The sequence below is a fragment of the Cyrtonyx montezumae genome, unplaced genomic scaffold, assembly GCF_038088225.1.
Source record: "Cyrtonyx montezumae isolate F1298 unplaced genomic scaffold, pur_monq_1.0 scaffold_3, whole genome shotgun sequence".
NCBI classification, from domain to species: Eukaryota; Metazoa; Chordata; class Aves; order Galliformes; family Odontophoridae; genus Cyrtonyx; species Cyrtonyx montezumae.
The window spans coordinates 89,297,523-89,310,571 of NW_027072034.1; positions in this window are offsets into that span (position 1 = coordinate 89,297,523).

Here is a 13,049-nt window from a genome sequence, read left to right on the forward strand (position 1 = left end):
AGAGGAGAGGAGAGGAGAGGAGAGGAGAGGAGAGGAGAGGAGAGGAGAGGAGAGGAGAGGAGAGGAGAGGAGAGGAGAGGAGAGGGAGGGGAGGGGAGAGGGAGATGGAGAGGAGAGGAGAGGAGGGGGAGGGGAGGGGAGAGGGAGATGGAGAGGGAGGGGAGAGGGAGATGGAGAGGGAGGGGAGAGGGAGATGGAGAGGGAGGGGAGAGGGAGGGGAGAGGGAGGGGAGAGGAGGGGAGGGGAGAGGAGGGGAGGGGAGAGGAGGGGAGGGGAGAGGAGGGGGGGAGGGAAGAGGAGGGGAGGAGAGAGGAGGGGGGGGAGGGGAGGGGAGAGGAGGGGGGGGAGGGGAGGGGAGGGGAGGGGCGGGGAGGGGAGGGGAGGGGAGGGGAGGGGAGGGGAGGGGAGGGGAGGGGAGGGGAGGGGAGAGGAAAGTGCAAGAGTAGTTCAGTGGAGGATAACGGGAAGCAGGGTGTGGAGGTATGCTCGGAAACTGTAAGGTGAGTGGGAATGGAGAAGCTTGAGGAAGGACCAGAAGAGAAACCTAAAGGTTGTAAATATCCACAAGGGGAAAGAAGAGGCAGGATGCAGGATGTGGCATAAGGAATGAAGAGACAGTAAAGAGAGAAGAAGTACCTTTGGGGGATGAGGGTAGAGGGTAGATAAGGTGAGGGGTCCTGTCCCCCAAGGCTAGGAGGCTGAAGGTGTCTGGGGTGCACCTCCTGGCTGGGGTTCCCTCCCCAGCTGTCTCCTTTTGCCTTTAACTCGATCCGACCACTTTTCTTGCCGACTCGATCATCACTGCGGATGCTGTCTTGAAGTTACCACACACACACACACACACACACACACACACACACACACACACAAATAAATAAATAAATCACAGGGTGGCTGGGAAGCAAGACCTTGCAATGGCAACTCAGCAAATTTCCATTGTCAGCCTCCCCCCCTCCCAACCCCCCACCCCCACTGCCCGGGTCCTCTTGAGCACTGGAGAAGAAGAGATGGAGATACTCAGCATTTAAAGACGTAAAGCTTATTTGCAGAATGGAGGCTGTCAGGAAGGAGAGAAGCATCATAAACCAACCTAAAAGCCCCACCACACACACTCCAGTGCAATCGATTAGCTTTCACATCAGCAAGAGTATCCTGCTCTTCTCTCATTATGGCAGCAGCATATGAGGAGCCTTACGCGTTCCTGCACATCCCTGGATGCACAACAGCGCCTCCAGGACAGGAAGGGGTCAATATGAACCCGCAGCTTTGCTGTGCTCTTTAGTGCTTCCATGGAGGGCTTACCATGCAGCTTCACTGGGATCAGCTTCTGCTGCAAGTTTCCTGACCACCATGCATTCCACTTTGCAGGTGGTGGAGACTTAGCTGAGCACTGACAACTTCATCACACAGACTTGAAAGGATATGGGGAGGAGTGAAGCGTCTCCCCTCTGCTTTGCAGCAGCTAAATGAAACTGAGATGGTGACACAGCAAGGTATTTTGACATTCCAGACCCAAACTGTCAAAATAGGGTCCAACAGCTGGGGGACAGAGGGTGCTTTTCCTTACCTGCTCTGTGTGAGATGCGCTGGTTAGGAGTAGGAGCCAGTGCCAGAATGCGACAAGCTGTCTTGCAGCACCATCAAAAAAAAAAATTATATATATATATTTATATATATGAGCAAAACAAAAACCGCAGTGGCAAACTCAACTCTCCTCCTCCTCTTGCATCCCTCTTAATAATACAGTGATCGCTTTACAGGGGTGCCTGCGAAACACTTGAATATTCATACACTCAGGCTGCACCAAGGGCGAATGGGTTTAAGTAGCTCCTGTCGAAAACCGCAGCGGCGGAGTCGGTGGGTGGAAGACCGTGCAAAGTGTCTTTTTCCGAAGGCTTGTATTAAAAGGAGGATGTGCTATGTATGTGCTGGTTCTCCTGCTCTCTTCCTTTAAGACATCTGGAAAAGGAGTCGGGCGCTGGGCAGTGTCGGCTGGAGAGACGTGAAAGAGCCGCAGTCCCGCAACCGCATCTCCGGAGTGGCTCTCGGCTCGTCCCAACGGCAGCAGCAGCAGGAGGCAGGAGAAGGACGCATGTGGCAGGAGCGAACGGACTGCTGAATACGTAAAGGCGAGAAGCAAACTCGAGCCATGTCTCGACACTGCAGTATCAGCGGAAACCTGAGAGCCGTTTGGTGCAGCTCTGGCAGCGGGCGGGCGGGAGTTGCAGAGAGGAGGGCGGGCACGCTGTGCACCGCGCCGCACTCCCCCGATTCGCGGACTGTCCTCCAACAAGAGTGAGGCCGCAGCCGCCGCGATGCTCCGAGCGCCGCGCCCCCGACGCAATGCGGCCGCTAGTGCCGGTGTCGGGGCACTGGCGGGGTATGTCGAGGCAGTGCGGGGAAGTGGGCAGCGGCCGCTTTTCCTCGGTGGCCAATCTCGCCACCCACAGAGGAGCAGCGGGATCGGTTCAGGGCTCTGCACGTACCGCATGGAGCCGTTCTGCAGCCACGGCGGGCGGCGGCTGCACCTGAAGAGCCTGGCATCCCCCTGCTGCAAGGCCTACCAGACTCACACCGCGACTCGGGCTGGGGCTGATAACTGGATTATTCCGCAGGAATCGGTGTCATTCTCGAGTCGTGTTCCAGGAATGGGGAGGGAAGAGTTAATCAGCAGGGAGAATATTAGAGGGAAATGGCCTTTTTATGCTCCTTTATACCACTGAATTCATTTAATTGATGAATCACATAACTTAGAGAGGGAGAAGACCTATTATGTCATCACCTTCCCTCCTCTGCCAGTTCAGGATTGTTCTCTGCAGTATATGATCATATCCATTATGTAAAAGCCTACTGCTCACTTTGTCAAAGCAGGAGCAATGATGAAAAACAACCTTGGCCCATGTAATCTAGAGCATTCTGGAGCTAAGTAGCACCAAATCAGTGTTTAACCACCCTTGTCTCACTAGGTTTTCACATTACCTTCACTAAAGATCACCACCTTGATGGTCCAAAATAGTTAACCACCTGACTTTGTGGATGGTTTCTATCTCCTTATTTATCCCTGCACTTCATTTTGGTTGGCAGGGAAGGGGTCAATGCTTCTTGAGCACAAACTGTTGTCAAATCCTCTTGCCCTAGCCGTAATAACAGCTATTCTGTGTACTGTGTTTCCCAACCCTGGTAGAAACAAAAGCGCAAAAGGACAGATTGCCTGGCAAGCCTGGTATATGCTTTCTCTTAAGTGATTGACACATACACTGAAAATTGTCTGAAGAACTTCTGATTCTGGGCAAAGCTATACAAATGCAAAATAAAACAGAGACTCTTCTCCCCTTGAAAAATTGCAGTCACTGATTTTTTCTGTCTGCTTATTTCATGGCTCAGCATCGGCACCCAGCCTTGGACTCAGCAGCATTAGACCTTGCACAAACCACCACGCCACTGCCCATATCTCGCAAAAAAAAAAAAAAAAAAAATTTCCCATAGCCTGAGCTAACCAAGCTGCTTTTCAGACTTTCAGGAAACTCAGCTACAGTCTTTGACTCAACATCCTCTTATGGCAGTGAATTTCATGCCTGCATGACACACTGCACAGAGCTAACTGGAAAATATTCAGAGATCTGCATTCAGTGCTTTGCAGAAATAGCTTTGTGAGCTAGCACTCACCCACCTCTGTTGCAGTGCTATATTCTCCTCTACTAATTTAAAGACAGATATGTATGCTCACAAGTGTGATGAAAATCCAGATTTGACACTCAAAGGGCTAGTTCAAGGTGTTGTTCTACTTTGGGTTTCCTGCATGCTTACAAGGAGAGTTTGTCCATTCTGCTTTTATATCTGAAAAACATGACAAAAATCATTTCCTTTGCTTGTAACAACTGCCTAAGCAGTTCATTCCTGAGCACTTGCTTAGCATTGCAAAGCCCACATCTTCTCTGGAAGCTGTGAGTAAACCACTAGCAAAAAAGAGCAAACTATCAAAAGCTTGAAATAGGTAGTAGGCAATTTTTCAAAAACATTCAGAGCAGCTGCTTTTTAGAATCCCGCTAGACACCTTTCTGCTTCCATAGGTGCCAAAAAAAGCAGTTGATTTTCCTTCTCTTGTCTCTTACTGACAGTTTAGCTTTGTGAGGTGTTAGATCTGGAGGTACAGTGCATCACACCCCTCCTACAGGCACTCTCAGAAATGCTTCTACTTGGGTTCCCCCATTCAGCCTGATTTGGCATTGTGGATGAGCAGAAGCAGATGGGGAAGCAGCAGGTGTTGTGAGTTGCACAGGTTGAGAAATCTCGCTGCTGTCTTTGATGACTGCTGCAGTTATTTTTCATAGGGAACCAGAACTGGTAGGCTCATGTGTCAGAGATGGGTTGGCATGGCACGAGCAGAATATTTTCTGCAATTAGCAAATGCTTGCCCTGTAGAGAAAACTGAAGACTTCTTGTTTTGTTCTGTCAAGTTTAAGATTTTCCCTAATGAGAAAGAACAGATCTGTATTTATTATTATTATTATTTTGAGAGAGTAGAGAAAATACAATTGTTGATCAAAACTCTTATTATACTGTAAAGATTAAAGAAAATGGAATGACTAAATCTGAAGATGAATTAAAAAATACCCACTGATTTTATTCAATTTTGAAATAATCTTTAAATGCTGCCACTAGGTAACCTGTTTTTATGCAGGACTAAGATGAGATGAGACTGTATTGTTGTGAAGGAGGATTTTGCTACTAAAATTATCCGATTGAAAAAGACTCCACCTTGTTGCTTTTTATCCTGCATCATTATATTAGATATGAGCAAAGTGTGATGGAGGAAGAGTGTCTGGGCAGGGGAAAGTGGGTAGCATGATGTGTTGGGAGAGATTTGAGCCTCTAAATCATCTGCATAATCAGAAAAAATGAAAGGACGAAATGCTAATCCACCCAACAGTGCCCAAGATGTGCTTGCAGAAAAAATCAAAATCTTGTGTGCATGTTCCCATAGGAAGAACACGCTTCTGTGTGAACTGTAATTAAAATCCTTAGCAACAACATTTTTGTAATTTTAATATCACTTCCACCTTTGATCCCTTTTGCGATCTTACATTTTCTTTCCCAGGATTCTGTCCAACTGTCTGCTTCCTATTGAGAGAAATTCCTCTTCAAGCAGTTTGTACTTCCTATGAAATGGAGAGTATTTTACTTAAACCTGTACACCAAGAGTTTAAAATAGGTTTTGTTTCCCATTTTTCACACTAAGAACAGGACTTGAAGTAGAAGTCCTGAATGATGTAACAGTTTCTTCCTTCTGTCATAAAACTAGTGGATAAGCACACTGAAGTGTTTAATATACATTACCTCTTTCTCAGCTGTATTCATTTTTGCCTTCCTTTATTTGTATCAATTCTTTTGAGACCTTATTCAAACACTGGAGCAAGAACTCCATTCATTAGTGCTGCTGAAAACTCAGTAGTGACATTGAAAACTCACCTGTATGCTTTCCTGTACAACCCACTGTAGGGAACTTGCTTTAGCAGACGGTTGGACTAGATGATCTCCAGAGGTCCCTTTCAACCTCTATGATACTGTGAAATACCCAGAGCAAAAAGTAGTGACAGATTTATTTGGGTTTATGTAGAAGATAAACTACTAGATCCTTATTTATCCTCCCACTTCTCAATACACCAGAACTGTCCTAATTGTTAACACAGAGAGGCACCATTTGGCATCAGGCAGAGCACTGTATGATAGGGTAAAGGCAATCCAATGCAGGGAGACAGTTCCAAAAAATTGCTATTAAACCCCTGGAAAAAATAGAGGCACAGAAAGCTTGGAGCCGCAATATCTTAAGCTCTTATTGATGGAGCTCTGACACAACCAGGCCAGAAGTCAGATAAACAAGGAGTGGCTGCCCCTGCACAGGCAGTGATGGTGAAGCAGTTCTGTTGTGTCAGTGCTGGGCACAGCATAAAAATGCAAAGTGAGCTCCAGAACAACAACAAAAAAAAAAAGCAACAGAAAAACAAACATGCAGAAGAAGTGCTAAACACTCTTGAAAAGAGTTTGGATTGGATGATGAAGGCATTAAGACAGTTTGCACATAGACTGTGGTTGAACTGAAAGGGAGAAGGACCACAGGCAGTGCCAATCCTGTTACTAGGCAAAGGATTGAATGTTGTGTGTGCATGCACATGTGTGAGATGGGATTTTATTTAAAGCAGGACAAGCAGTAATCCCTGCAAATACAAGAGCTGACATCAGGAAATGAGTAACTTCATACCTACAGCTAGAGGATGCTTTATTTGAGCAGGAATATTTTCACTAGCACATCTGAAAACAGATAGCAAGTGGCAGCAGATGTGATGGCCAAAGGAAAGCAGTTGCAATCTGGCAGGGATCATAAGTAATAACTGCAGTAAAAGGAGAGCAGTAAAGGAAAACTGAATACAGCTGCAGAGCTGTGGGGAACAACCTGACACAGCCTAAACAAAGACCAAGGAAGTGAGGGACCTTACAGAAGATAGCATTACTAGACTTATTGCATAGCATGGCAAGTGAACAAAAAATGAACAAGTCTGGGAAAATCAAAAACCCTGCTTAATTTCCCTTGGGAGTATTCAGGGTTTCCATTCTCAGCTCTAAATCTATAGAAAGTTGAAAGAACCGTACACAGCAGCATAAAATACTTAGAATACCTGTTCAAGTGCCCATATCCATGGTATAGGATTGGAAATGATTCCTGCTACTCTTGTCCTTCTGTAATAAACCCCCCCAGTGCAGTTTGCATTGTAGAACTGCTTTGGCAACATGGCTTCCTCTTGCATTACTGTCACCATGATGGAGAGGCTAAAATTCTAACAGGGTGAGTTTCAAGCGTGAACTTATCTTATAGCTTCAGTTTAAAGTTGAGTGTCCCCTTTCAAAAGTAAGACAATTTCCTTTTCTAAGTGTTTACTGACCTACCTGGCTAGAATAGTCATTGTATGCTGGAGAGAAAGCTGAAGTGAAACAAAAGCAATTATTTATATAAAAATAAGAAACTTGAATACTTGAACATACTGGCACTTGTATTGAACACTCTGTATTAAAGCAAAAGACCCATATGCTTTGAAGCTTGTCCTTGGGTGACAGCATGCATTTCAAAATAATCCTAAGACTTAGAAAAAATGAAGGCAACCGTGGGCCTCTCAGTCTGTCAGCATCCAACCTTTTGATGTGCCTCACTTCTTGTCCTGTTTTCATTCTCACTTTCTTGTGTCTTATCCCACCTACATTTGGTCCAGGATCTATTTTTTATTCCAGATTTTTGTTACCTATTCCTTTTCTGCAGAAATGAAGTCTCCCATATCCTGCATGGTCTATGGCTTAAGGGAATCCTTCACTTTCACTTGGGGTCATTTTAAAAATCTTTTACAAATCATAGCAGATTAGTGCTGAGCAGTTCCTTCTGTTTTCCCTTGAAGCCTCAATATCAAGTCTCATGATGCTTTAAATGCCTCTCAGAGCTTATTGAGCACATTGTATAGGGCCATTACACTTCAAATAAATCTTTCCCTCCATACATGGAAACTTGTTAATTTATTTACAAGCTGCCCCTTGGAATTTCTGAAACTTCTGTACCATTATGTATGATTTGGATTCTACAAATCTGAGACAGGTTACTGAACCTCTGTTCTTACTGAATCTCCTCTTCTTCCTACAAGCTGAAAGGTGTTTTGCAATAGGTAATATGATGGCCAGAGCCCATTCTCCAGCACACGACTGCAGGAACATAACCCTGAGTAAACATCTCAGCCACTGTGATAAATGGCAGGACTCAAAAAACACACTTCTAGGATGCTAAATGTCTGCCTGAACCCTGGAATTGACCCAGTAACTGAAATAGCAGACATAAATTTTGGAGAGGCATTCACTCTTTTTTCTTTTTTCACTCTTAGGCCATTACCTTTATTCTGAATGAGACACTGTCATCCTGCCACAACTTCTTATTTTTATTATATTCATTGATAAAGCAGTCCTTGTCTCTGTCCTCATACATTAATGCCTTGCCTAGGGTACCTTCCACAAGGCAGGTGAAACAAAAAGCACTCAGCCTGGCTGCAGAAACAAAATCTGTCACCTGGGCCCCCTGAATTATTGCAAATCCATCTTTTCTTCTACTATAAGTAAATATGTTTTTTTTTTACTGATCTGTTTGACAGAATTCGTAAACTACTGCTTAAATATATGTGGACATATATCAGATTTCCTTATGGGAATTGTACCTAGCCCTGTATGAGGTCATTGTGCATAGTAACATTAGGCCATTTTCCTACAACAGCAGAGAGTAATTAAGGCATTTTTAATAAAATTAATTAAATAAATAATAATAAATAAAAGTAATAAAATTAAATAGAAATATAGTCTTCAGGTTGTGGTGTTGTACAACACCTTATCTGTAGCACTATGTCTATGTTGGACTGCACTGTGGGAAAAAAGCAGATATTTAAAAATGCAAAAATATAGCAACTGAATGTAGAGAGTAGTATAGGGAAAAAAATGTAAAAATGAAGTGTTTTGTTTTAAAACTTGTTTAATTGATCACAGACATTTATTAACTTTCACAAATTATGAGTTGTTTCAGATCATCTACAACTGTACATTTTTAGAATAAAATGTAGAATAAAATTTTAAGTAAAAATAAAACTCTTGCAACTACATATGTCTCACTGAGTTGCCACTAACTGGAAAACCAATGTGTGGAACAGAACTCTGACTTTTCTCCTGACAAATCAGAGGAAATAATCAACTGAGGGAAATGAAAAGTAAGTGCTAAAAGGCAACAGGGAAGAAAAAAATCAAATTCACTTCTGAAAACATATACTTTACCAACTAATCCATATAGGACAAAAATCAAATTTTTAGCCAACCAGGCTGTGAATTACAATTCGGAGTATTACATTAATCAGCATACTGTTATGTATTTTATAAGTGGTAGTTGGAGGGTTCACCTGGGTATGCAGTCATGCTTTGCCAAAATGCTAAACAGGCAGTCTAGGCTGTTCTTTTTTGCTGGCCAGGGGAACAACAAAAACATCCAGTGCCATTAACACTACATAAATACAGAACAATCAAAGGAGCTATTTTGCATGATGTGAAAGTCACCACTGTTTTGAGGACAAGCAAAAGTAATACACTCTTCTAGAGTCCTACTTAATCCCTGCTTTGAGGATTTAAAGGACATTTCAAGTGATTCATAAGCTCTGCGCATGTTCTCTGCACAAGAATGATTTTTACCCACCATAAAATCATCTGAGCTATGGAAATTTTCTGCAGTGGATCTCATCAGTGAACTACTACTGCTATTTTTCACAAAGATCTGGCTGATCATACACTGTTGTAGCTTTAACACGTAATATACTTATAATCAAAACTCATGATTTGCAGTGTGCACTAATATTCCAGAGGGTTCTGAAAGTAATGTATGTCTCCTGTGGGCACTGTTATATATTTGGCTGCAGAAATAAGTCAAGGAGGAGCTTTTACTAAAGCATCAGACACCAACTAGAGATAAGGACAGAAGGCCTTTTCTGACAGATCATTGATCAGATCCAGTAAAATCTCTGTATCCCACAATGAATAAATAAATAAATAAATACTTGTTTGCAGAGAATATTCCTAGCAAGAAAATGGGACAAAATCAGTTAAGACAGTGGCTAAATATTGCTGCTTTTGAAGGTAACAACCAAACTGTGAAATTTGTCTTCAGATGCTTTTCGCATACAGTATGTAAATTTATTTTGATTGAACTTCTGGTTTATGCATTATTACAGTTGTCTGTTATTGTTCTTCTTGCATAATTTTTCAGGCTCCTTGCAATGACTCCTGCATCCATAACCACAAAGTTTTCTAGAATCCAGTGGAAATGAGATGATTTGGATCTATTATGCTCTTGGTTGGACTCCTCAGGATATTATATAAGCCTGTAAAGGTGAATTTATGCTTCTAGCTTTTATTTTTCTTCATATCTGAGCCTTTTTGATTCTTAAAAATTTCAATAAAAGGAAATACACCATACAATCCCACTACTTGCTAAGGCCATGAACTCTCTGTTTCTTTATGGGGGGACTGGTAGTTTCATTTCTCCTTTCTCAAAAGTAAAAGGAAAGCACCTGAGGAAAGTACACCTAGCTTGACAATTGCATCCTTATTTTGGTAACAGCTTAACAGACAGGGCAACAGATTCAAACACACTGAGACATGCAGAGAAAATTTAAGTCTTGTTATTCAATAGGTATCAGAGAAGAAGTCCAGACTAAGAAATCTTCTCTTCATCCAGAGAATGCATTCAAAAGTGGATGGAGGAGTTCAAGTTCACTGAGTCACTACTCTCCTATGTCAAATTGTTTGGTCTTTGAAGATATGAAAGCAAGCAGTTTTTCGTTTGTCCACACACTTTTCTTTCCCTTCTCATCTTTCATCTTGACTTTTCTTTATAGACTGCAATCTCCCTATAGGGAGGATTTACTATAAGTTCATACCATATCACACTTGGGTGATCCTGAACCTATGCCAGTAGAAGAATACAAAAATCTTTAGCTTGACACTGCTGAAGCAAAGCTGCTGGAAAGCAGAAGAGAGAATAATAGAACTGTTTGTTTGTAATGGAGTATGACCTCTATCTCAGCCCAAAATTGATCGTATGAAAGAGAAATATCTCCCAGATTGTTTTAAGCTACTGTCCTTATTGTGGTGTCTGTCCTTTTTTATTACTGGATAATTACCCAACTCCCATCATCCTGTTCCTGCTGAGAAGAAGCAATGCTTCCCCAGCAGTAAAGATGTTCTTACTGCAATTACTATCAAAGCTTTTTCTTGTGCCATGAGGCATGCTGCATTTTCTCTTGTTATTTTGCAAGAAATTGCACTCCATAGTTATTCAGTCCCACTGGAGCCCTCCTTTCCTTCAAAATCCATTTTAAGTCTACTCTCACACTTCATGATGTAGCTTGCAGTCATCTGCAACTATGCTGTAACACCCTTTCGGTTTTAGCAGATGGCAGTGCAGTACTGCCCACTTCCAACATGGGCCAGTTCATTTTTCCATCATCTGCATGTTACTATGAAGCAATGGAAAGAGAGGGAAAAAACAAACAAACAAACAAACAAAAAAAGCAACACTTGGCAGATGGTCTGTGGCAGGAATTTCCTTTTTTGGAGCTCTCAGTTATCTAAGCACACTGATTCAGATAGCTAAGGAGTAAGAAAATAAAGAAGCCCAGAATGGATTTGTCCCTCATGCCAGTCTTTATTGACATGTTTGATCTAACCATAAAAATAAACTACAGGATTAGCTAAAATCCCAACCTTTTATTCTTAAACAATTCTTATTCTCCCATGCTACTGTTAGGGTGTCTCTGGATGTGAGGGGAGAGCGTTTACCCTAAACACTATTTGAATTGAACATTTTCTTGGAGATGTCGAAGTAGATTTGTAGCATTATATACTTGCTTTGTTCCCTACCCTTATCACATCATGTCTCAAAAACAGCTTCGCTTTTGCCTCATGTCTACACAAAATGCTATAGAATTTAAAACTTAGCTTAAAAATAAAAAGGCAAATGAACTGTTATTTTGTGCAAAAACAAAAGCAACATTCAAATTAGGAATCAGATATCACAACATTGTATAAGTTGTCACAAGATTGTATAAGTTATCTAAAAATTGCCTAAAACAATAAAACAACCCCTCAAAGAAGAGTGAGAACTATCTTTATTAGTGCCAAAGTTACCTCCAGAAAGATTATAATAGTACAGGAGTAAAGGAGTAAATCAGGGCCATTTTCAAAGAGTTTCTCTGTGAGTTATGGACACAGAGCCACTGTACTCAATATGTCTTTTTTAACTCTGCAGAGTTAAAACTCTTTTAACTCTTTTAACTCTTTTAACTATGCAGACATACATTATGTTATTACTTCATGATGCATCTATCCCTTAGCTATTTTTCCAGTTTCTTGGAAAGTGGCAGTAGCAAACAATCAAACTTTCCAGTTGCTGAGGTAGAGCTGTAGCAGCACAGGTATTCCTATCATAAAGACAGTTGTAAAATTACTGGATCATGTTTTGACCCTGACTGGTGAACAAAGCAGTCAATGAAGTTGTCACAGTGGCATGCAGTGGCTCTGCAACTTCTATTCCCACAACAGGCCCTGAAGTTGTGACAGACTCTGCATCTGCAACAGTTTCTCCAAATCCTATGACAAGCACTGCAGCCACTACAACACCTGCAATAGGCATGCAATTGTTTCAACCCTGACAGACCCTGCAGTTCTGTGGCACATGTAATTTAAGTATCTCTTAATTAAGCTTGTCAAAATGTCATCTGCGGTATTCTGGTATTGTGAGAGCATCATATGTATCAACTGTGATGCAATTTTTGACATTTTTGATAGAAAACGATGTGGTGCTTAGTTTAGCTACATGCCAGCTTAAACCACAAAAGTACTTTTGGAGACCAGCATGGGGCTCAAAGTGTTGAGATAACAGGAAACCTCACCTAAACATGTTAAAACAGCATTGTTGTGGGTGTTATGGTAGCTTGATAACTGCTAATTATTTTTTTAAATTATTTTCCAAGTTCTTTCAGAGTCTTTCCTCAGTACTATACAATTTAGCACACTTGCTATATATGTTCCTCATTGTATTAATTACCATCTCTACAGGTTGGATTAAGGTTGTCATTTTGCTGTGCTGTGTGGCCTTGGCTTATAATATGATAAAAATTGCTGGTCAAGAAACTAATCTGGTCTTTGCACTTGGAATTGCAGTCATTTTTGTGCTTTGGGAACAATATCTTGGAGACTACTCATGATTACACTCTTTGTTTTGTCTTATCAGAGAGTCAGGCTATGAGAGAGATGGGGAGGATAATTTCTACTGTTTCTTCACCCTCCCTGTTTCTTTCACTTTTCATTCATTCCATAGGATAATTACAATAGCTCTTGAGAATTTTTAATATCCTTGGGATGTTTAAACCAACATGATCCCATTGATATGTGTCCTGAATTTGTTTCAGGTTTTATTTAAGATTAAA